This window comes from Saccostrea echinata, unplaced genomic scaffold (genome assembly GCF_033153115.1).
Source record: "Saccostrea echinata isolate AGI-Se365-2 ecotype Australia unplaced genomic scaffold, CSIRO_AGI_Sech_v1 ptg000001l, whole genome shotgun sequence".
NCBI classification, from domain to species: domain Eukaryota; kingdom Metazoa; phylum Mollusca; class Bivalvia; order Ostreida; family Ostreidae; genus Saccostrea; species Saccostrea echinata.
Window position 1 is genome coordinate 21,577,837 of NW_026889750.1, and position 21,332 is coordinate 21,599,168.

At 32.9% G+C, this 21,332-nt stretch overlaps 1 long non-coding RNA gene across 1 annotated transcript; it reads right to left on the reverse strand.

Moving 5' to 3' along the window:
- Positions 1 to 863: 863 nt before the first annotated feature.
- On the reverse strand, positions 864 to 19,037 carry LOC133198853 (uncharacterized). Its single transcript, XR_009722652.1, has 5 exons — positions 18,926 to 19,037; positions 15,787 to 15,998; positions 12,428 to 12,527; positions 5,089 to 5,173; positions 864 to 1,012 (listed from the first exon to the last, which is right to left on the reverse strand). It is a non-coding gene; the product is annotated as an uncharacterized LOC133198853 (long non-coding RNA).
- Positions 19,038 to 21,332: the final 2,295 nt, after the last annotated feature.

The following is a 21,332-nucleotide window of genomic DNA, read 5'->3' on the forward strand; positions in this document are numbered from 1 at the left end:
AATACGCATAAGCAAAATAAGTTTGATAAAAATATTTTGAATGGAAACCGTTTATTCAACACTGAGCTAATCACTATTTCAAGAAAAATGAAGTCAAGGTCAAATGAAATGTCAATGTCAAAAATGTTGATACAGTCGAATACCTTACATCAGTCTGTATCAGCATATGAAGTTTGACACTAATTTAGGAAAAGTGAGGTGAAGGTCAAAGGAAAGATCAAGATAAAAAAATGTTGATGCAGTTGAATAGCTCTCATCAGTATGTATCAGCAAATGAAGTTTGATTACGCTATCCTGAATGGTTTCTTTAAAACTGAGCTAAACACTTATTTAAGATAAGTACGGTCAAGGTCAAAGGAAAGGTCAAGTTAAAAAAATGTTGATTCAGTATGTATCAGCATATGAAGTTTGATTACACTATCTTGAATGGTTTCTTTAAAACTGAGCTAAACACTAATTTAAGAAAAGTGAGGTCAAAGTTAAAGGAAAGGTCAAGGTAAAAAAAATGTTGATGAAATTGAATACCTCTCATCAAAATGTATCAGCATATGAAGATTGATAAAAATATCTTGAATAGTTTCTTTGAAACTTAGTTTTGAACTGAACTAAAAGCAAAGCGGAATGGAAGGACAGAGAGAAGGTTGGAAGGACGGAAGACAGACATGACAAACTCTATATGCCCCAGCCATATTCATGGCAAGGCAGAAAAATTTCTAGTGTACTGAAATTCAAAACTGCAGTAATTGATAATTTGTTTTTTTTTTTAATTTTAACTCAATATCAAAAAACATATACAGACTATTTTGATAATTTATTCTATTCAAAGCAATAAGAAATGCATCTGTCTGCACTGCTTAAAATTGATAAGAAGGTTAAGACATAACTAAAATAATGACCATGTCCACATTAAATTTAAAATGTAATGAGTGACAATTCACTTCACCTTTTCTTTGGCTTTCATTCCATTGACTTTTCTTTCTTTTAAAAATTGTGCTTGTGTAGTACTCCATCTCTAAAAAATAACATATAAATGAAAGTTTATGGCACTCAATGAACTAGACTTTATGATATTTTCATACATAATGTCACCAACTTTATAAAGAATTGTGAATGCATTTCAAAGGTGAGCACATGTGAATTGAATTAAAAGTACCAGTATTGCGAGTATCTTGCAGTTATCTAACTTAGAACCGCTCTTTAGCATGGGAGTCGAGGAAGCTCTAAATCTCACAAGATTTCTGGGGCATAACATTACAGTGGTGACAATGGAATGATTCGAACAATCATTATGCCCAAACTACAATGTATTGCCAAGAGTTGAACTCCAAATAGTAGATTGTCAAATAAGGAAAGTTTAGAACATTTTATCAACTTTCAAAAGTAACGATTTTCATTTAGAATTTAAAAAGAAAAGTCCGCTTAGTAAAAAGTATCGTAAAAAATGTAACATATAGGACTAGCTCCTCTCAAAAATTTATTAGGCTGGTTCAGCGCATGTTTAGCAAGATATTTCTCTAGGATTTCTTTCTTTTCAGTCCTTATTAATTCCACAATGATCGATCATGCATTGCATTCAATAGTACACTGCCCCCATCCAACAGACATTTCCTACCTCTGTGAAAGAGTTCAACTAATTTCAGTAATCGCAATATCAAGTATTGTTGTTTATCCTTAAACGTATGTCAATAAAAAAAATTATTTTGAACAGATCAATGCTTAAATTTTGAGATTATCACCCTTGTTATGTTTTTTTGTTTTTTGTATGGATGAGAGATTTGTTTATTGACAGCTGCTTTTTCATTAAAAGTGGAACTCAAAAATTAACTTATCTTGTCATTGGTCATTTGCAAAATTATTTGTAAAAAACACTGATTGTACACACAAGTACTCTGAAGTTGATATTAAAAAGATTTTTGAGTTTCTGATTGACAATATCTATGTGGTTTTTAGAGACAAGGTCTTCCAAAAATCTCTTGGAATTTCCATAGGTACCAATTGTGCTCCATTATTATCCAACCTATTTTTGTATTCATACAAAGCAGAATTTATTTAAAATCTTATACATGAGAAGAAGAAAATACATGCTGTCGCCTTTAACATTTAGATATAATGACGAAGTACCATATTGTCACGTGTAAAGGCCGTAGTCTTGTAATAGACACACCCCCAAAGGATGTATTCGTTATAACAAAAGATTTGACCTATAGGAAAGAACTATTTTCCGGAAAAAGTCACATTTAAAAATCAATGTTCTTTAGTTGTTTTCTATTGTATATTTGTCTAAATTTTTCAAATTTGCATTTTAAACGTAATTTTTTTTATTTGCAACTTTGAAATTAACCTCTAAAGTTGGTCAAAACAGTATTTTGTCCGTTAAAGCACTAATTTTTACGTGAATTTTGGCATAGAAGTCCTTCAGGGCAGGCCTGCCCCTAAATTAAATTATGAAATTTTGATAGATTTTGATCTAAAGAATGATTTAAAACAAGATTTTTTTAGGGGCACCCCTGCCTTAGGGTCGAAATTCGTGAAAAACCTACAAAAAATGCGAAAAACCTAGTTCTATCATACTGGATTACATTTATGGAGTGCATTTTCATAGTCATTATAGCGCAGAGAAATAGACCGCAGATTCTTAGAATGGACCTTTTTTATGTCCTGGTTCGAATCCACCTGTTGGCACACTTTTATTTTATTTTATTTTTTTTCAAATTTTACACCTGTATAAACACGAACTTTAATTTTTTATACAGGCTTTTGCATTTTACTTCCACTTTCTTCTTTAAATGTGTGTTTGCTGTTGATATAAAAGACATTTATGGAAATGCAGATTATAAATTCTCTTTACCTAAACGCAATCAACCAGAACTGTATACCTCAGTGTAAGCACACTTTGTTCGAGGACACGAATCATTCACTTTGTGTTACTCGATACTGCAGGTGTCACGAAAAAAAAATCATGACGAGCAAAAATTGCTGTTTTTGTCTTTCAAGAACATCTCTGGTTAGTAGTAGTGTTGTGCCAGTGGGAGAGATACTGCGCTATGCAGAGTAGATGCAGTTCATTCCTCAGGAAAATTGAGTGCATTGGCGACATGTTATGTCAAAAATGCAGGAGGAAGGTTTACAGATTAGAAAAGAACGTGGTAAGGTCAGTTAAGGTTTTATCTCCTGTTGCCATTACCCAGGCATCAAGTAAGGACCCTCATACAAAGGATGTATATGTAAATACCGATGTAGGGTCATATGAACACACAGTTGACTAGAACTAAAACGATACATGAGAAACAAGAAACTACACGCACGTGGCCTTAAGTCAGCGACCGGAACGGATATCGATAAGCTTTTTCTAAAGAATGAAACCAATATCGGCCCTATAGGTCAACGCATATATTTACCTAGAAGTGATCCTTTGGGGGGAAAATCCCGAGAAAAATGCAGCTCCTATGGATAAAACGCTACCCCAAAAATTTGGATGTATCTCTTATTTTCACAGCACAAGTATTCCAAAGAAAAAGTTTAAAAAGTTAAAATATTCGTATTTCAAAAACAAAAGTAGAATACAACCTTTAATTTTCTTGGAAAATTCAGTTTACATATAAGCTTTATATTTATAAGTATTTAAGTATAGTCTGTATTTTAATTGTTATTTGATTGGTATAAATTAAAAATTAAGTCCCTTAATTTTTTTTCCCTATAACCCTAAGCATTTTACGATATTGTGCTGAAAATGCATTCCAAGCAGGTGTCTGTGTTTACGTAAACAAATCCACAGGTACTTGTGGACAGGCCCCCCCCCCCCCCTCGATATTCAACCCCGGGACTTGTTGGACATTTTTTTTACAAATTATATTTATTGCACTTATTCATCATGTGTATAATAGGAAAAAATTGTGAAAACCCCAAAATAATCGGTCCACACAAAAAATACCCCACTATACATTATAAGAGAGAAAGGTATGCCACTCCGGTTTGTTTACGTTGTACCCCCACTGGTCTTTCTGGGTTTAAAAACATGTTTTTATTTTATTTTAACCTAAAATGTCGGTTCACACTGTCTCTACATATATTTCTGTCTTAGTTCATGCTATCGGATTGGCTCTGCATCTCGTAAGAATCCCACTATTAATCCTTAAACAGCACTGCAGTCAGTGCGTTGAAAAAATCCTTAGGTAAACGCAACAGAAGTGCATAGAGAATATATTACCTATTATGAAAACACCCGAGAGAGATTATTACGTCAGGGCAAAAATGTTTACTGCTTAGAGAAAAGTAACACTTAGAAAAGGATAATAAACAAGAATCTGATATACCATGAAAATCTTTAAGAGCAGTAAGGAAACACTTAATAAAACATTACTTTCCAAGAAACATGCATTTAATATTACATGTACATAATCAATTTATAAAATTTTAATTAGGGATGGAAATAAATAATATCCAAACATGAAACAGATGTGTCAGACTCTGTGGTATCTTTTATTTCAAGCTCACGGGGGTATATATAGAGTTGATATATGAATGGAAATAACTATTGTTAATTGATAATACATCATCGATATATTTCAATGTCGAGTTCAAGACCACAGCAGCCAAGTGTTTTCTTCTTCTCATGTGTAAGATTTTGAATAAATTCTGCTTCATATGAATATAAAAAGAGGTCTGCTAGCCTAATAACAGGTTGCAATTGGTACCCATGGGAATTCTGACAGATTATTGGAAGACCTGGTCTCCAAAAACAACAAATATATTGTCAATCAGAGACTCAAGCATCCAAAAACCTGTATTACTAAAGTATAGCTCAATATGATCACCAAAATCATCATTGCTTGACATATGCATGTATAATCTTTCTTTAATATTAAAAACATTTTGAAAGGCCCTAATTAAGCCATCATTCTGACATTTATTTATGCATGATTGTGTATACTTTATCAACAATCTCTGCCACTTTCACGCTGATATGGCTACTTTTTGTGTTTCTCTTGTTGGAGAGCTATAATCTCCAAACTTGTGTATTGAGTATAATAACTTTCATCCTTTTCATATTGGCATAGGTGAAAACAGATAATACTACAGGTCACTTACTCAGAAGGATTACTTGATTTTGTTGATCATGTTGATTGATGGTAGTCTGCACAGTAGCGCTAGCAGTTTCTTTTTTACCATTTCACTGTGAAAAAAAATGTGGAACTTATTATATATTAAAAATATTTACCACTACATAAGCATTGGTGATATGGTCATTGCTCTTTTTTGTAACAAATCAATTAAACACTGTACCTTTATATAGTACGAATTATATTGCATGTACTTTCGATCAATCTATTTAAAAAACATCAGATTAATTATCAATAGGTTCTTGAATTTTTAGTTTCTGTTGCATTGGGCCGAAATTACGAGAAAAACTGTATTTTGAACAAGCATTTATATGTACAGTATTGTACTTGCATACTTAATTAAATACCTACTATAATTAAGATTAAACAAGCATTCTGAGAGTATTGCATTAGCAATACTAGTCCCCTACCGGGAAGTGTAATCTGGTTCCCACTAAAAATTGAATTGCCACAATTCCATTAAAAATCATTGATTCAGAAGCATAACAAAATGCAAACTTGAACTGTAACTCATCAAGATACACTTACATACCAAAACTCAGCTCAATATCTGCAAGCGTTTAGAAAAAAGTGTGGAAAACAAATGGGACAGACTGAAAGAGGGACAGACAGACAGATGGACAGACTCAGAGGAAACCTATAATTCCCTCTGGTTTCACCGGTAGGGGACTAATAAAAAAGTGGGGAAAAAGCCACCCTGTTAAGCCGTACTTTAGTCTCCCATGGTGAGCAGTGGAAAAAGGTCTTATGCTTGGATATGTTGTACATGTACTTTGTATCAATCTGTACATGCATAATCCATTGGCTAATGAAAGAGGCAATGTATTCGTAATGTAAACTTTTAAATGTAGTGGTAATGTGTACATTTTTTGCAGCGGTAATGAGTATGTAGCGGTAAATAATTACCATTTTGAAAATGTAGCGGTAATGATATTCACCTGGATAAAGAAATGGTCTATCTATTCCAATCACATTTTTTACAAGATAGGGCACTTCTTATTTGCTGTACATATAATTGTTTTCATTTTCACAGGGCTCTAACACTGCTTTTATGGAATGGGGCCGGGCTGTAAAGATTGGGAAAATAAAGACCTTTTAGGAAATTTTGGAATAACCATTATACTTACTTTAAAATCATATATATTGGGTTTCCGGTCTTCGCTATCAACTAAATTTGTTTTATAAAACAGAGGAATATGAATAGCAAGTTAAGTTATTACCGGTATATATCCAGCTATATTTTCTTTAATTTTTGGGAGAAATGACTATTGGGAAAATTAACACATTAATTGGGAAAAAAGGTACCTTTTTTGAATTGGGAGTGGGGACATTGAACGGCCCCAATTATAGACAATTGAGAGCCCTGTTTCATATTTGAGAGGTTGATTTATAACCTTCGTTCTTCATTTTTTTAAGCTTTGGGTGTGTGTTGATTACAACATATCAAACGCTTATCATATGTCAAGTGACTTATCTCTAAGTTATTGTCAAAGAAATTTCAAGTCTGTTGAAATCTTAATGTTTAAATAACTTGTGCCCTGTAGGAAATAAGATGTTGTAGCAAATAATCTTTACAACCGAGCTGCAATTTTCCCCAAGTTATAGGCTGAAAAAGGGGGTGCATATTTAAACCAATGCATATTACATTCGGCAAGATATGGTAACTGCTTGATTGTCACATTTCAGTTTGAAACATGTTTTATTTCAAAAATGAAAATATTATTGAAAAAGTAAATACAAATACTCATTGACAAAAACTATCTACTAGGGATGGCAATTTCTAACTGGTTAACCGATTACTCGGTCGGAACGATGGCAATCGGTTAGAAAATCTGCAATCGATTAGTCGAAAAAATATTATAATATATGTAAAACTGAAGGCAATGTACTAAAATTCATTTTCAAAATAGAAATTCCTACTTAAACGTTTAATTTAGCGTTTTCATTTATTTATTTAGGCTGATTGGGAGGTCATTATGGCTCTCCAGATTACAATTGCGGGGTAATTGGTCAGTCTGAGATATGTTAATTACTGTTAAAACATCATGTCGTTACCCCGACTGTCCTCTAATTCTTTAATGATAATAATCACCGTTGAGCACCGTGAATTGGTGTGTGCGTATCTTTTGCAGTTATCTATCACATAAAATTATAATACAAACATTGTAAATTAAGTGATACATTTTAGACTTAGTTTTGATTATGGTGATAATGAAGAATGAACTTGTGTGACATCCGCTCTGGAAAATTATCCACGATATCTCAGGCATGGTTCATGGTTTTCTGAATTTTTTCTTGTCTATTGAAAAAAAATATGCGTGTAGTTTTATGATCAAGACTAAAGACAAATAGAATGATTTTGACCTCTAACATCTTTTTTTAAGACTTCTTGTGCATAGGAATAGAGCTACTTGAAAAAAGTCAAGAAAATGACATTGTGTAGTTTGATACGATTAACCAGTTAATCGGTCGGAACGTTTTGCGGTTAACCGATTAATTTTGCAATTCTGTATTCGATTGCCATCCCTACTATCTACTAAGTGGTTAGTATGTAAATTGTAACTGGTTACAAAGCTGGTTATGAAAATTTCAACTGGTTATGATCTTTCTCAATAGTTAATAAACCAGTTAATCATTTCCATCCTTATTTTAAAGATACTTTGCGACAAGTTTGATTTAAACTGGTCCAGTAGTTCTTGAGAAGAAGTTGAAAAATGTGAAAAGTTTATGCATGACCCAAGCCCTTGCTCATGCAAAAACATACAAAAACAGATAGAAATATGTTACCATGGTTACCTAAGTAATTCAGTTAACTTATATCAAAACCACACATTGTCATATAAATAAGACTAAGAGTAAGTGCTTTTCAAGGGTCCAGATCAGCATTCAATCAGTATCAAAGTATCATGGTCTATAGATCAGTTTTGTATATGCCTTTTGTCTTCAATGGTAACCTGTACTTATACATGTACTTAAATATGGCCATTGAGGAGACCACTTATAATTAGGCATAAAGTAGACCAGTGAGAAAAATTGAGTAAATTGAATTAACCCTTGATATCAAGTATATACTGTATATAAATATACCATTCTAATGATCTTATTCACTGTATGCATCAATACCCTGTATTATATTATACTGCATATCAAATTAAAACTTATTTATTGTGTCACAACTGAAGTGTTGCTGGACTGAAAGACATAAAGATGGACAATATGTGAATCCTATAGAGCTTTATCATTTCATGCAGGCCCTAATTAACATTCCATCAGTGATAAAGTACCTTGCACTTAGATTTTTATATTTACCTTTGTCTGCTATAGCAACCTGTACTTATACATATGTTATACTTAAATATGGCCATTGAGGAGACCACTTATAATCGGGCATAAAGTAGACCACTCAGAAAAATTGTTGATATCAAGTATATACAGTATATAAATACACCATTCTAATGATCTCATTTACTGTATGCATCAATACCCTGTACAGTGCAGGAAACTAATTTTGTTACAGCATCGATGCTGATTTGAATGCTTCCTTTGCTTGCTGATTTGAATGCTTCCTTTGCTTGCTGATTTAATGCTAGTAATCCTTATCCTGATGCTGTTTTATAATTAGGTCAATGCTACTGGAAGTAGCATCATGCTACCGGAAGTAGACAATGAATTTCAGCATTGCCGTTTAAAGCAATAAAAGTGCCTTCTACAATTATTTGATCATAATATCTCACTATGTATCAATAATGTGAATACTTTAACCAATATTCTTTCTTTCTTTTTTAATTTTTTAATGAATTAAAACTCATTGATTTTCTGATGCTAGTAGGATAATGCTGATTTTATGTAGGTCAATGCTGGTTTTATCCTTTGCTTGCTGATGCTGATCCTGGTAATGCTGTTTTTTAAATGCTGATGCTGATGCTAGCTCAATCCTGATGCTACTAAGGCTTATGCTGATGCTGGTTTATGTAACAAAATTAGTTCCCTGCACTGTATAGTATTACACTGCATAAATTAAAACTTGTTTATTGTGTTACAACTGAAGTGTTAATTGCTGGCTGAAAGACATAAAGATGGACAATGTGAATCCTATATAGCTTTAACATTTCATGCAGGCCCTAATTAACATTCAGTGAGTGATAAAGTACCTTGCACTTAAGATTTTTATATTTACCTTTTGTCTGCTATAGCAACCTAGTTCTTATACTTTAATATGGCCATTAAGGAAACTGCTGATAATTGGGCATAAAGTTAACCACATAGAAAAAAATTAATATACTTTATGGGAAAATTTTATTTTAATATGCATGTATTATATAATATATACAGTGGCGCCTTGTTGATCTGGACGCCTCTTTGGCTTAAGTTTGTTAAAAATAATATTGATTATTTTTCAACTGTTTCTTATTTAATTAATGCACAGTGTACTGGTGTAAGCTAAATTCTTCGAGCTTCATATTAGACGTGTAATTTAATTGGGGTAAATACACGCTAATTTTAGATGCTATTGTTTGTAGATCACAGGTATCACCTTCAAACTGACTGCATAATAACTTTAAAACTATAGTTATAATAACTATAATAACTATAATAACTAATAATAACTGCGTTCAGCGTTCACCTATCGTTCAGTTTTCATTGCCATTCGGAACTCCCAAGTGAAAGGACTTATCTTTTTGTAGGTAAGGAGTTACAGATTTTTTAATTTAATAACTAACATATCGTGTTTAAAGAATCATTATTTCATGGGGGAAAATATCTAAGATATATATTTTTATTATTCTAACTTAGCTATTAGGTTATTTATTAAATTACTCTGGAAAATAAATGTTGTTATAAGCTCATTCTGTACCTATCTAGAACGATGCTGAAATATTAAATTTAACTAAGGGCAATGTGCAAATACTTCAAGTACTGCAACATTTTGTTGTTTTGTTCAAGGCGACAAATCGTTAATGGAGATATAATTATCCAAGTCAAATAATTACGCAGCAAAATTACGAAAATATTTATTTCTAACGCGTTTTTTTTTATTCAATTACTACAGAAAATATGATAGAACTAGTTCTGAGAGTTATACATAGTACTGCGGATATCCTGTTAATTTATTATCTTTGGAACGAATTAAATTGATAGTGTGTTTAAAGGAAATATTTATTTAAAATGTAATGCACTACAGAATTTTCGCTACTATAATACATGTAAGTAAAGTCTATAGTTATAGAGAGAAAAAATTCTTTCTTCACCGTTACTTTATATGTTTGCCATTCGATATGATTAATACCCCCCACCCCCCTTTCCCCTAAATCGGTTACTTAGTCAGTACTGTATTTCCAGAAAAATTTAATTAACCTGTTTAAAAAAAGTTAAGGTCTTTTTTAGAACAAAAATTTCAGTCTCAAAACAAACATGCATCTAAAAAAGTCATAAAGCAATAGTAGTCTGCGGTGGTATTTGAAATTGGCAGAGAGTATGTTTCAAATTCAAGTGTTAATGCCCAATATATTTTATTCATTTATTATTCAAATGTTGGTATCAAATATAGAAATGATAAAAATAAATGTTATAACTTGTTGGAAATACTCGCACTTCGTCTTCGATGTGACGAAACTTTCACACCTGCACAGTGGCGAATGATTTTGATTGACAGGACAAGCACGTGGACTTCGTGTGAACTTGAAGCAGGAAAATAAAAACGAGTAATACTGTCAAACAGATGGATATGATTTGTTGATTTTAAAAAAAGTTACTTTCACTGTATAATATATTTAGAAAACAATTTCAGAGTTATTGTTTGATATAGGTACAAACATTTAGTGAAGCCTGAAAGGAAGGGGGGGGGGCTAAAACGGAATCTCTCTCTCTCTCTCTCATATTTGTCTGTTTAATAAAAATTATAACAGCATATTACTTAAATATCAAGTTCTGAAAATTGAATTTATAACAAATAATATGAATATGTATCTTTGTATTATCTTGTCCGAGTATAATCACGGCCATCTACTGATACATGTAGAAGTCTGCTCAATAAATCATCATGAAAAATAGAAATGACACACAATATATTATTGTATTAAAAATTTAAAATACCAGCGTATAAATGCAAAACGTCCACTGATCTTTGTAATTAATTTTTTTTCATTACTTTACATGAAATCGCCTTGACACGGAGATATATGAATGGATGTTACAATCGCTTTAAATCATTCTATAAGTCAGAAGTTTTCTCTGATTTGTTATCAAATAAGAATAAACATTTTTATTTTCCAACTAAAAAAATATCTTTTATACTTCAGCGTTCGGCAACCATTGCAATGTTTTAGTGCGTTAAAAATCGTGTGATTAAAACTTAATGTGCATGAATCGTCTTTCTTAGGACAATTTGGAGAATTTATTTTATTTACTTATTTATTCATTCATTTATTGGTTTACTTATTTATTTATTTATTTATTTTTTGGCACCTGACATTATAATACAATAAAATAATTTCAATGCAAGGAAAAGATCAGAGGCATTCCGAATATATCGTTCATCTTGCGTTCACCGTTCGTTCACCGTTCACTTTGCGTTCGCGTTTGCGCTCCGTTCGCGTTCTGCGTTCGCTCACCGTTCACCGTTCACACATCGTTCACCAAGTTGCGTTCAGCGTTCACACATCGTTCACTGACCGTTCGCTCTGCGTTCGTTCAGCGTTCGTTCACCGTTCGTTCAGCGTTCGCTCACCGTTCAAGTGGGAAAGTAGAACGTTTCAGGGACTGTATGACCTATGGTACATATTGTCAGAGAAAAACAATCAATTAAAGCTGAACACATCTCATAAATAGGCATACACCATATTCGATTATATATCATCTACTATATCAGCACCGGGGTATACTCTTCGCATTTGTTACACCTGAGAGCTTTATTGTCACAGGTATCGGAGTGGAATGGTGACACATGCTCATGCTGGTTATCTTGCATTGCCTTTGTTTATTTATTTTATTGCAGTTGCGTGTACTTGTGTATGTTTGTATACTGCAATGACCTGTGCAACTGTTGTAAGTTTCATTGGCATCTTTCTCTCCTGCCGTGAAAGAAGTACACAGTAATTTTTTGTCACTACCGAGAGCTATGTAGCATACGTCAGTCTGTCTACACAGCTAGGTGACAACAGATTACAATGAACAGTGACTAAGTGAGTGGCTTATATAGGGACCCTACAATATAGCGTGAATAAAGGAATATGGCGGAAAAATTCCTTTTACACAGTGTGTTCAGATTTAAAATCACTAACTTTAAAGCAAACTAATGGATTACATACCTTTTCCCATAATTCACTTCAAATTCCTACTCATCATGTACGGCTACTTCAGAATCTCACATGTATACATTCTTTGACTTTTCTACAGGAACATTATTTCCTACAATGTACAATCACATTTTAAAACATTCAAATATTACTTCCAATTGGACGTAATAGTAGGTCACAAGCTAGAAAGCTCACTCAGTAGTTGGATTGATTGTTTAAATGTATGTCGTTTTACATTCTGTTTAAGAATTTTTCACTAAAATAGAGACGTCACCATATAATGGTCAACAATCTTTTCAACAGTTTTTTCTAAAGAGATTTCAGGCTGTCTTTACTGTAATTGTCATCAGTCTACATTACCACCCATTGTGGTATACTGGTCCTGATTTGTTTTCATAGGATTTAAGTTTTAGTTTGTGTGATAACTGGATATCAAAAAGTTTCAAAGTAGAGTGTCATGAGCTCATCAATGCTAATTATCAAAACACTACTTCTAGAAAATCAAAACATTTTAGTTAAATTAACCATTCAAAGTATTTTTTGAAAAGTAAAACAAAGGTCAAGGTCAAGTGAACTGTAATGCTGGTATTTTTCATTATAATTTATGACAAATTGTGCACATGTTAAATAGCATAGACTTACCTCTTTTAAATTATCAAAAATATGCTGAATATTGGCACTAACTTTTTTATAAGTAGGTCAAAGGTAAGTTCAAGGGTCACAAGATTGGCAACCATGGTATTTAAACATAGGTAATCAAAGATTACGAAGCTCACCTCGACGAATGTTATCTACATGTAAGGCAAATTTCACATCATATTTTTTTTCTAGTTAGGGTACATCCCAAGATCAATATCCATGCAAGTTTGATTTAATTATAGACCTGCTCAAAAAACTTTTGACCTGTTTAGTAATCAAGAAAATTTTGGTCAGTTTCAACATCCAAAGCAAGTCTGGAAGTTTTCATCCTTAGATGCACCATCTATGCAAGTTTAATCATAACAGGCCATAATATTAAATAGCTACTCCAAAAAAATTACCCTGGTCACTCATCTGGAAAATGTAAGTCAGATTCAGAATCCAAGGCAAGTCTGGAAGTGTCCATCCCTAGATACATCATCCATGCTAATTTGGTTAAAATATGGCTAAAATTCACTCATGTGGAAAATCTAGGTCAGATCCAGCATTCGAAGCAGGTTGGTTAGTGTACATCCCTAGATGCATCATCCATGAATGTTTGGTCCAGGTAGGGCTTATAGTTACTTGGGAACGAGACTACTCCTAAATCTAAACCTGGTCTCACATGTGGAAAATCTAGGTCAGATCCAGCATCCGAAGTAAGTGTGGCCATGTCCATCCCTAGATGCATCATCCATGCAAGTTTGGTCAAGGTAGGGCTTATAGTTACTTGGGAATGGACCTGCTCCAAAAACTTTAACCTGGTCACTCATCCGGAAAATCTAGGTCAGATCCAGCATCCGAAGCAAGTGTGGTAGTGTCCATCCCTAGATGCATCATCCATGCAAGTTTGGTCAAGGTAGGGCTTATAGTTACTTAGGAATGGACCTGCTCCAAAAACTTTAACCTGGGTCACTCATCTGGAAAATCTAGGTCAGATCCAGCATCCGAAGCAAGTGTGGTAGTGTCCATCCCTAGATGCATCATCCATGCAAGTTTGGTCCAGGTAGGGCTTATAGTTACTTGGGAATGGGACTTGCTCCTAAAACTTTAACCTGGGACGCCGACGCTAACGCCGACGCCGGGGGTATAGCATAAGCTCATCTCGACTTCGTCGAGGTGAGCTAAAAGAAGTCACAGTGTCAAGCAAAATATTAACTAAATATCATAAACAATTAAACCTCTTACAATTCTCGAGATATAAGGTGTGACAGATGGACAGACAGACAGATGCCAGGTAAATTGATCCCTAGGTGTTGCACTGCTGTGCAGTCGACTCACAAAAAATGTTCTTACAGGGATAGACATTAACTTTCAGATTTTCTTGCCCTTTAGGGAAGTGATCTCAAACTTTGACTTGTCCGAACTCAAAACTTGGTTGCCCAAAATAAGGAAAGAACTTCAGAAGAAATTTTTTATTACTGTAAATGTTATGACAAGAAAAAATGCGACCAAATACACTACCATCAATTTGGCAAGGTGAGGTACCTGAAAAAATTTAAATGCTGCCTTTGTACATAAATGTATACCACTGTCCTTGTAAATTTAACCTGTTAACACACACTGCCATATACATGTAGCAATAACCCTCCGTCTAATAAATAAAATTCATATTTTTAAAAATTTTTTTTGGTAGGATTCTTTTGTGAATTGTGATTTTCTGAGATAACTGTGAAACAATGCTGAAGGAAGATAGTTGCTACGTAACACACCTTGATCAGGATACATCGTGTTACACTGTACTTATATTCTTTGAGTAAATAAATAATCTAATGTCCAAATAAGAAGTTAAGAAAGATGTTAGACAGTGAATAGACGAACAGCATATTTACCAGGGAAAAACGGAATAACGAACCCGATTTTCAAATGAAAGGTATAATCCAAAAATGCTGACAAGGAATTCCGAATGCAAAAACATTGTCAGTCAGGTACCTGGCGGAAATCAAGTCTTCAATTTATTTTTTTTTTATATAAATTAATGTAAACTAAATTAATATGTACATTTCTATGAAAAAAAAATCACTTGCCAAATCAGACAAGTACGTCGCAAGATTCACTTGCCCGAACTGAGAATTTACTTGTCCCGGGCAATCGGACAACCGTTAATGTCGATCCCTGTGACTTATTTATCATTGGAATGACTAGTAAACACCAAACTGAACTTAACCTGCTTAAGTGAGCCAGTAGTGCCCAGTACAGAGCAACAAGTGCTGTGAACAGCGAGTGAAGTGTGACCGATTGATTGAGTGTTGTTTTATGTCCCATTCGAGAATTATTTCACTCATAAAGAGTGAAGGGTTAAATAATTACAATAAAATGTAAGGAGGCAAGTCTGCCTCACCATAACCTGGTTCTTTGTGGCCCTATTTTTAACCTTCATACCTATCTCCACTGGGAATTCATTTCCACCTCCCCCCCCCCCCTCCCCCAACAATCAAGTCATGACCCCATAAGCAGCCAAAGGCTGTAATGGGCAGCTAGTTCATTAACAGCTAGGGCTATCAGGAATTCAAAGTAACTGAAGTTCTTTTGGTTTTTATGATACTATCAAACTATCAGTCTATCACTGAGTATCTGCATGCTTTAAAAGTTACTATTTACCCCCGATTTCCTTTAATTAAAGCTTTTGTGTCTATTTTCTGCTAACAATTTATTTACAGTTTATAACTAATAAAGCAGCAAATATACCTTACCCCATGTTGCAGATTCTCTTCATCCAAGTAATTGATGTACATTGTACTTAATCTCTTCATCTGGATCCTTTCACTGCATTCAGACAGTACCAGTAACTGTTATATATGGATATATTTACTTGTCAAAGCTGTCACTTTTTAGGCACAATTGCTAAGTTTGCATCTTTATCAGCATTATTTATTAATGAAATGACAAATTCCATCAGACACACCTGCAAAAATGAAAACAAAATCTATTAATTTACATATAATCATCTCCATATTCTCTTGACTTCATTATTATATAATTGAACTGTTTTATACTGCATTGCAAATATAAAGGGCTGGGATAATACACTTTTGTCTACTATTCTATATCTAAATAAATATACTATGTTAGGTATCACAATATTTATGCTACAATACAGATCACAATATTTTTAATCGGTTAAAATTTTTTCATTTTATATTAAAATGAGACAAAGTTTGACACCATGCATATCCAAAGTCTCTAAATATTTACAATTTTAGTCATGTATATGTGTTATGCAAGGGTGTATCTGTCAGTATTTCCAAAATTTATCAAGCATGACATTTAAATTGATACAAATATTTTGATTTCAGCTTTTCTTTTTCATGAAGTTCGACTTAAATATTCTTTGATAATTTTTAAATCAAAATAAAATCAAAAACTTTTAATTTCTTCATTTTATTTGCTTGGAAAATAATTATTTTTTTCTTTTGTATTTGTACGAGTATTTAGTTTCAAACTAGTTCTACATGTATATTAGCTAATCAGTGAAAATCATGTGGGATTTACTTCAGTTTACATGCCTGTGTGTGCATTATATTACAAATCATGGGATCTGTGCTTGTAGGTGCACTTAATGTTTTAAAGTTATTCATAATTTGAGAATTATTGTTTCTTTTTTTTTATTGTCAGTATATTTAAACCAATATTTTTTGGTTTTACAAAATAATATGAATTTTCTTTTTTTAAAAGAGATGATGCGAATTATAATTTCAATTTTAATTTTGTTTATATATTGTTGCTGTGATCTCAATAACCTAGATAGAACGTTCTAATCATTAAAATGATATTGTCCTACGGACCTGGTTTAATGATAGAATTCATTCCGTGTATTGGCAATGTAGCAAAATAAGCAAGTTCGATAACTCGAACTGACTGCATTTTCTATGAACAATCCAGAGAGTTCCAAATTCAACATGGCGTGTAAATTTGAAGTGAGGAAAAAAGGTTGAAAAAATGAGTTGAATTTTCTTATTTATATGGATTATTTTTTAGGTTAAAAGGCATATAAAATCTCAAAAAGGTTTGTTATGATTAATTTGATAGTTATTTTCAGTGCAATTTTTTTTGTATTCTTCAAAATCATTTCTGAGCGGATCCTTTCCAATATGCTACATTGCTAGTATATGGGACATATAAACTGTGGTGATCGAGGGCTTGTTCCGAGACACAGTTAGATTGTTCTAACTAGCAATAACCCAACACATGTATCTTGTAAGTCGAACACATGTATTTCGCAAATTCAGTAAATAATTCTAAAAAAAAGAAGAAATCTTGTAAAAAGGTATTCCATAGAGAAAATTACCCAGAATACGTTGTAGCATAACAAACACTGACATATACTCGAACAAAACTTAAGTATGAAAAATAATCAGATAATGGGTCAAAATCACACCAGTGACCACCTACCCTAATCAACTGTTATCCACAAAAAAAAAATTATATACTTATATGTCAATCTACTTCCAAAATTACATGTTTTCCAAGATGTTACAAAATTATTTTTATAGTATGTCTCTTCAAATATTTGTTTCCCTGCTTAATAGTACTGATCATGCTGATCAGACGATAATTGGTGGGTGATATTAAGATAGTATGCCCTCATAAACTTTTAGTCCCAGACCTATGAACCAGTGATTCATTTTGAAAATGGTTATCATGGGTCCAAAGGACCCCCCTTAATGACAACAATGAGTCCCATGACAAGATCAGTGCATCCAAATCCAAGGGTCATATATTAGATATTACAGAGGAAATTCTGGTGAAATATAAAAAAGTTATTGCACGAAAGAGCAAATGCTTTATTGTTGCTGTGAGTAGTTCTATAATTTTACTATCAATTGTCCAAGTAAGAGTACATGATTTTGTGTCATAAATATAATATATTGTCAACTGTGCACTTTGGTTCTATTTTTAGATCGTACATACGATCTCACACATTGTAATATATCAGTCATAAAATGCACAGAAGCAGAATGAAGCAAAGAAATTTTAAGAAGAAATGAAAAAACAGTCAGAAATAAAAATGATTATATTTTAAACTTCTTAGCTTGTAAGGAAAAAAAAATGATACAGGTTACATGTATAGCTTTTACAAAGGTATAGTATTCGCTTCAGAAATGTTCCACAGTATAGACATAATCAGTGATAATCCAACTATGCTATCTAACTTTCAAATATTTTCTGATAATTGCTGGTTAATTGGCTGCAATTTTGAAATCTGACCTGTTGTTGGCAACCTTATATATACCTGTTAAAATTGTTCATGCATATCGCTTAGCACATGGATATGATGCAATCAGTCAAGTTTAGGATCGGATTATACCAAATAATACAAGTTCTTCTATAAATTTATTGCATGCATTGGGATGTACATTTATTAAAATAATGCGTCCTGAGCAAAATTTGTGCATAATTTACGCAGGACGCACACCAAAATGAATCATTGATGAACACCATATTTTTAGCGCAACATACAAAGAACTATGTAGCAACCTATGATCTACAGCACATGTAATTTTCATAATGCTAGCTCACATCATAAGGAATACACGTATGACTAGCTGCTTGCATGGCGCAGTGGTTTAAGTGTTTGTTTAGAGTCACAGATAAAGGAGTTGATCCTAACATCAGGGGTTCGAATCCCACTGCAGGATGTGGAGACCGGTGTTCAAATGAAACTGAGGTCCCATGTTGTAGTAGGTGCTGGCATGAACAAAATTACTCATTGCTCAAGGGTCCTGAGTACAGAGGTTCTCAAGTGCTGGCTTTTCAATATGAGTGAAAAGTTATCGAAAGAAACATTATAGAAACAAATGAATATGACTATAAATAATTATCTTTTCTTACCATTATGGATGTTGTACATGTCCCTTTCGATAATGAAAAAAATCTTTTTCTGTCAACTTCTCATTTTCTCACCCGCTTTTTTCTTGCTAATCTTCTCCAACATACTAGAGAAGGTATTCTCGCATGTTATGTGGTACCGAACACACTATAATAAAAATAAATGCATAAATGCAAACAAGTCAACAAAATCTAATTTATTCAGAGACTTGGTTTTATATGTCTCTGTCATAAATCTCACCCTAGGCAGTTAAAAATTTCCTCGGAAATCTGGTCAGAATTTTAAAACATAATTTCAAAAAAAAATTCATGGGAAAATATATTGTACATTGTACATTATTTAACATTGTACAAAATGCAGGAAACTTTCCTGGAAAGTTTAGAAATTGAAACTGTAAAAATATTATCATACCATCAAACCATGTCCATGCTGATCAAAAGACTCAACAATGTATTAGCTAACCCGATCAAAATTAAACTGAACCCGACCGAAAGTTTCTAATCTACATATGTAGATATACAAGTAATACATGTAGACTCTGCATAACAATTTTATTAAAATAAAAAAAAATATTGCTTGTTATATGGTTTTATAACTAAATTGAGAGTATATAAGCAAGTTAACTTCTCCATGGCAACTGCATAAGATAAACAATATTTTTTTTCATTATATGTATATAAAAAAAATGCTTAAATTGATCAGGATATGTTTCATATGAATCAGGACTTGTTCAAGCTTGTCAACAAGCGGTTTTTCTTCGGGTCTCTTTTATTTTTTAATTTCAATCTTTTATTATTTGATTTCAACTTCTTTCTGAAATTATGATTATCTTCTAATATTTCTTGTCAAAATGAAACACTTAATAGGTTTATAAATAAATGAAACATTAAAAAAAATCAATAAATACAGGCCCATAAGAAGCAATTTCAGTTTGGGGGAGGGGGGACAGCCATGCATTTTCTTTGGGGGGGGGGGCACTAACAACCAAAAATTCTTTGACAAGCTTTAAAAAAAAAAGAAAAAAAGGTCATCAGGCGTTTTTATTGAGGGGGCACAAGCATATAGTAGCTATGTTTTCTATAGTATTCTATATTTCGGCAAAATTATTGGGGGCACCCCCCTCCCTCCCCCCCCCCCCGTTCCTACGGCCATGAAATAAAGTTTTACATGATTGTTAAGTAATAAAGACAATGCAATAAATTCAGCAAAGTAATTCAAATAGTTGAGGTAATTCTTACTTATGTGTAGACTGATTTACTAGTACTTTCATAATTATAAATATATTCTCCCATAAAATTAGAATAAATTCATGATAAAGGAAATAATTTGCCTTGAACATGTTGAACATGCAATACATTTTTGAGTCATTTAAGTTGTTAAAGACAAAATTCTCATTTGCCCAATTAAATTTGAGATACATGTACTAATTAAGTGACCTGTAAAGGTACTTGTAGATCTCTAATAAAATCTGGGAAATTAAATCAGCAGTGCTGTAGATCGAAACTCTTTAACGGTAGTGATGTTAACTGAGTCTACTATTATAGAAAAAATATTGCAAGAATTATACAGTATATCTTTTGTTACTCAATCATGGAAAGTGTAATACAATACATATAACTATTAACTGATGTGCTCATCTCTGATATAACCTGTTAATCCTCCATTCCTGCCAAAAGGTACAGCGTAATAGATTGTTTAGAATATCATTGGCGTATAATAATATTATTACTTTCTACTACATGTAATGTGTCGGCTAGTGTGATGTCACAGATTTAACTTGAGGCGCAAATAATGGGTAAGCAAGGAGGCTGATGCAGACCTAATATAACACTTGAACTTTGGCTTAATTTTTATTTCCAGTTATAGAAATATTTTTGTCATTAAACAGAAAGTTAGACTGTAACTATGGGTACAAAAATGCGCATTGTCAAAAATGCTTTTTTTTTTGGCATTTGCAACAAAATAAAATTAATAGACAACATTTATCGTCAACTTTTCTCCCCCCTTTTCAACCAAATTTATATCCTTAAAAAAATGATGTGTAGCCTACAGCATTTTTGCCTATATGGAATATACACCACAAAATATTTCCACACATCCTGCACCCAAACCCCAGTTCTAACCCGATTAAAAATATTAATCTGGTCCCTTTGAATTTTTTTAGCAGTTTGTAGCCCTTAATTCCTCTTTATTTTTAAAGATATTTCAAAATTGTTGCTATATTGGGCTTGACCAAATGAACTTTATGTTTTATGTACAAGAAATCTAAGAGGGATGCTGTGAGGACAGGTACATAAATTTGTATGTACATTTATGCATGCATGTATCCGCTGCCATAGACATCAGAGATGTGGTATCGTGGTTGGAGGGGGGGGGGGTTCCTCCCCTCCCCCAATTAATCTTTTACTA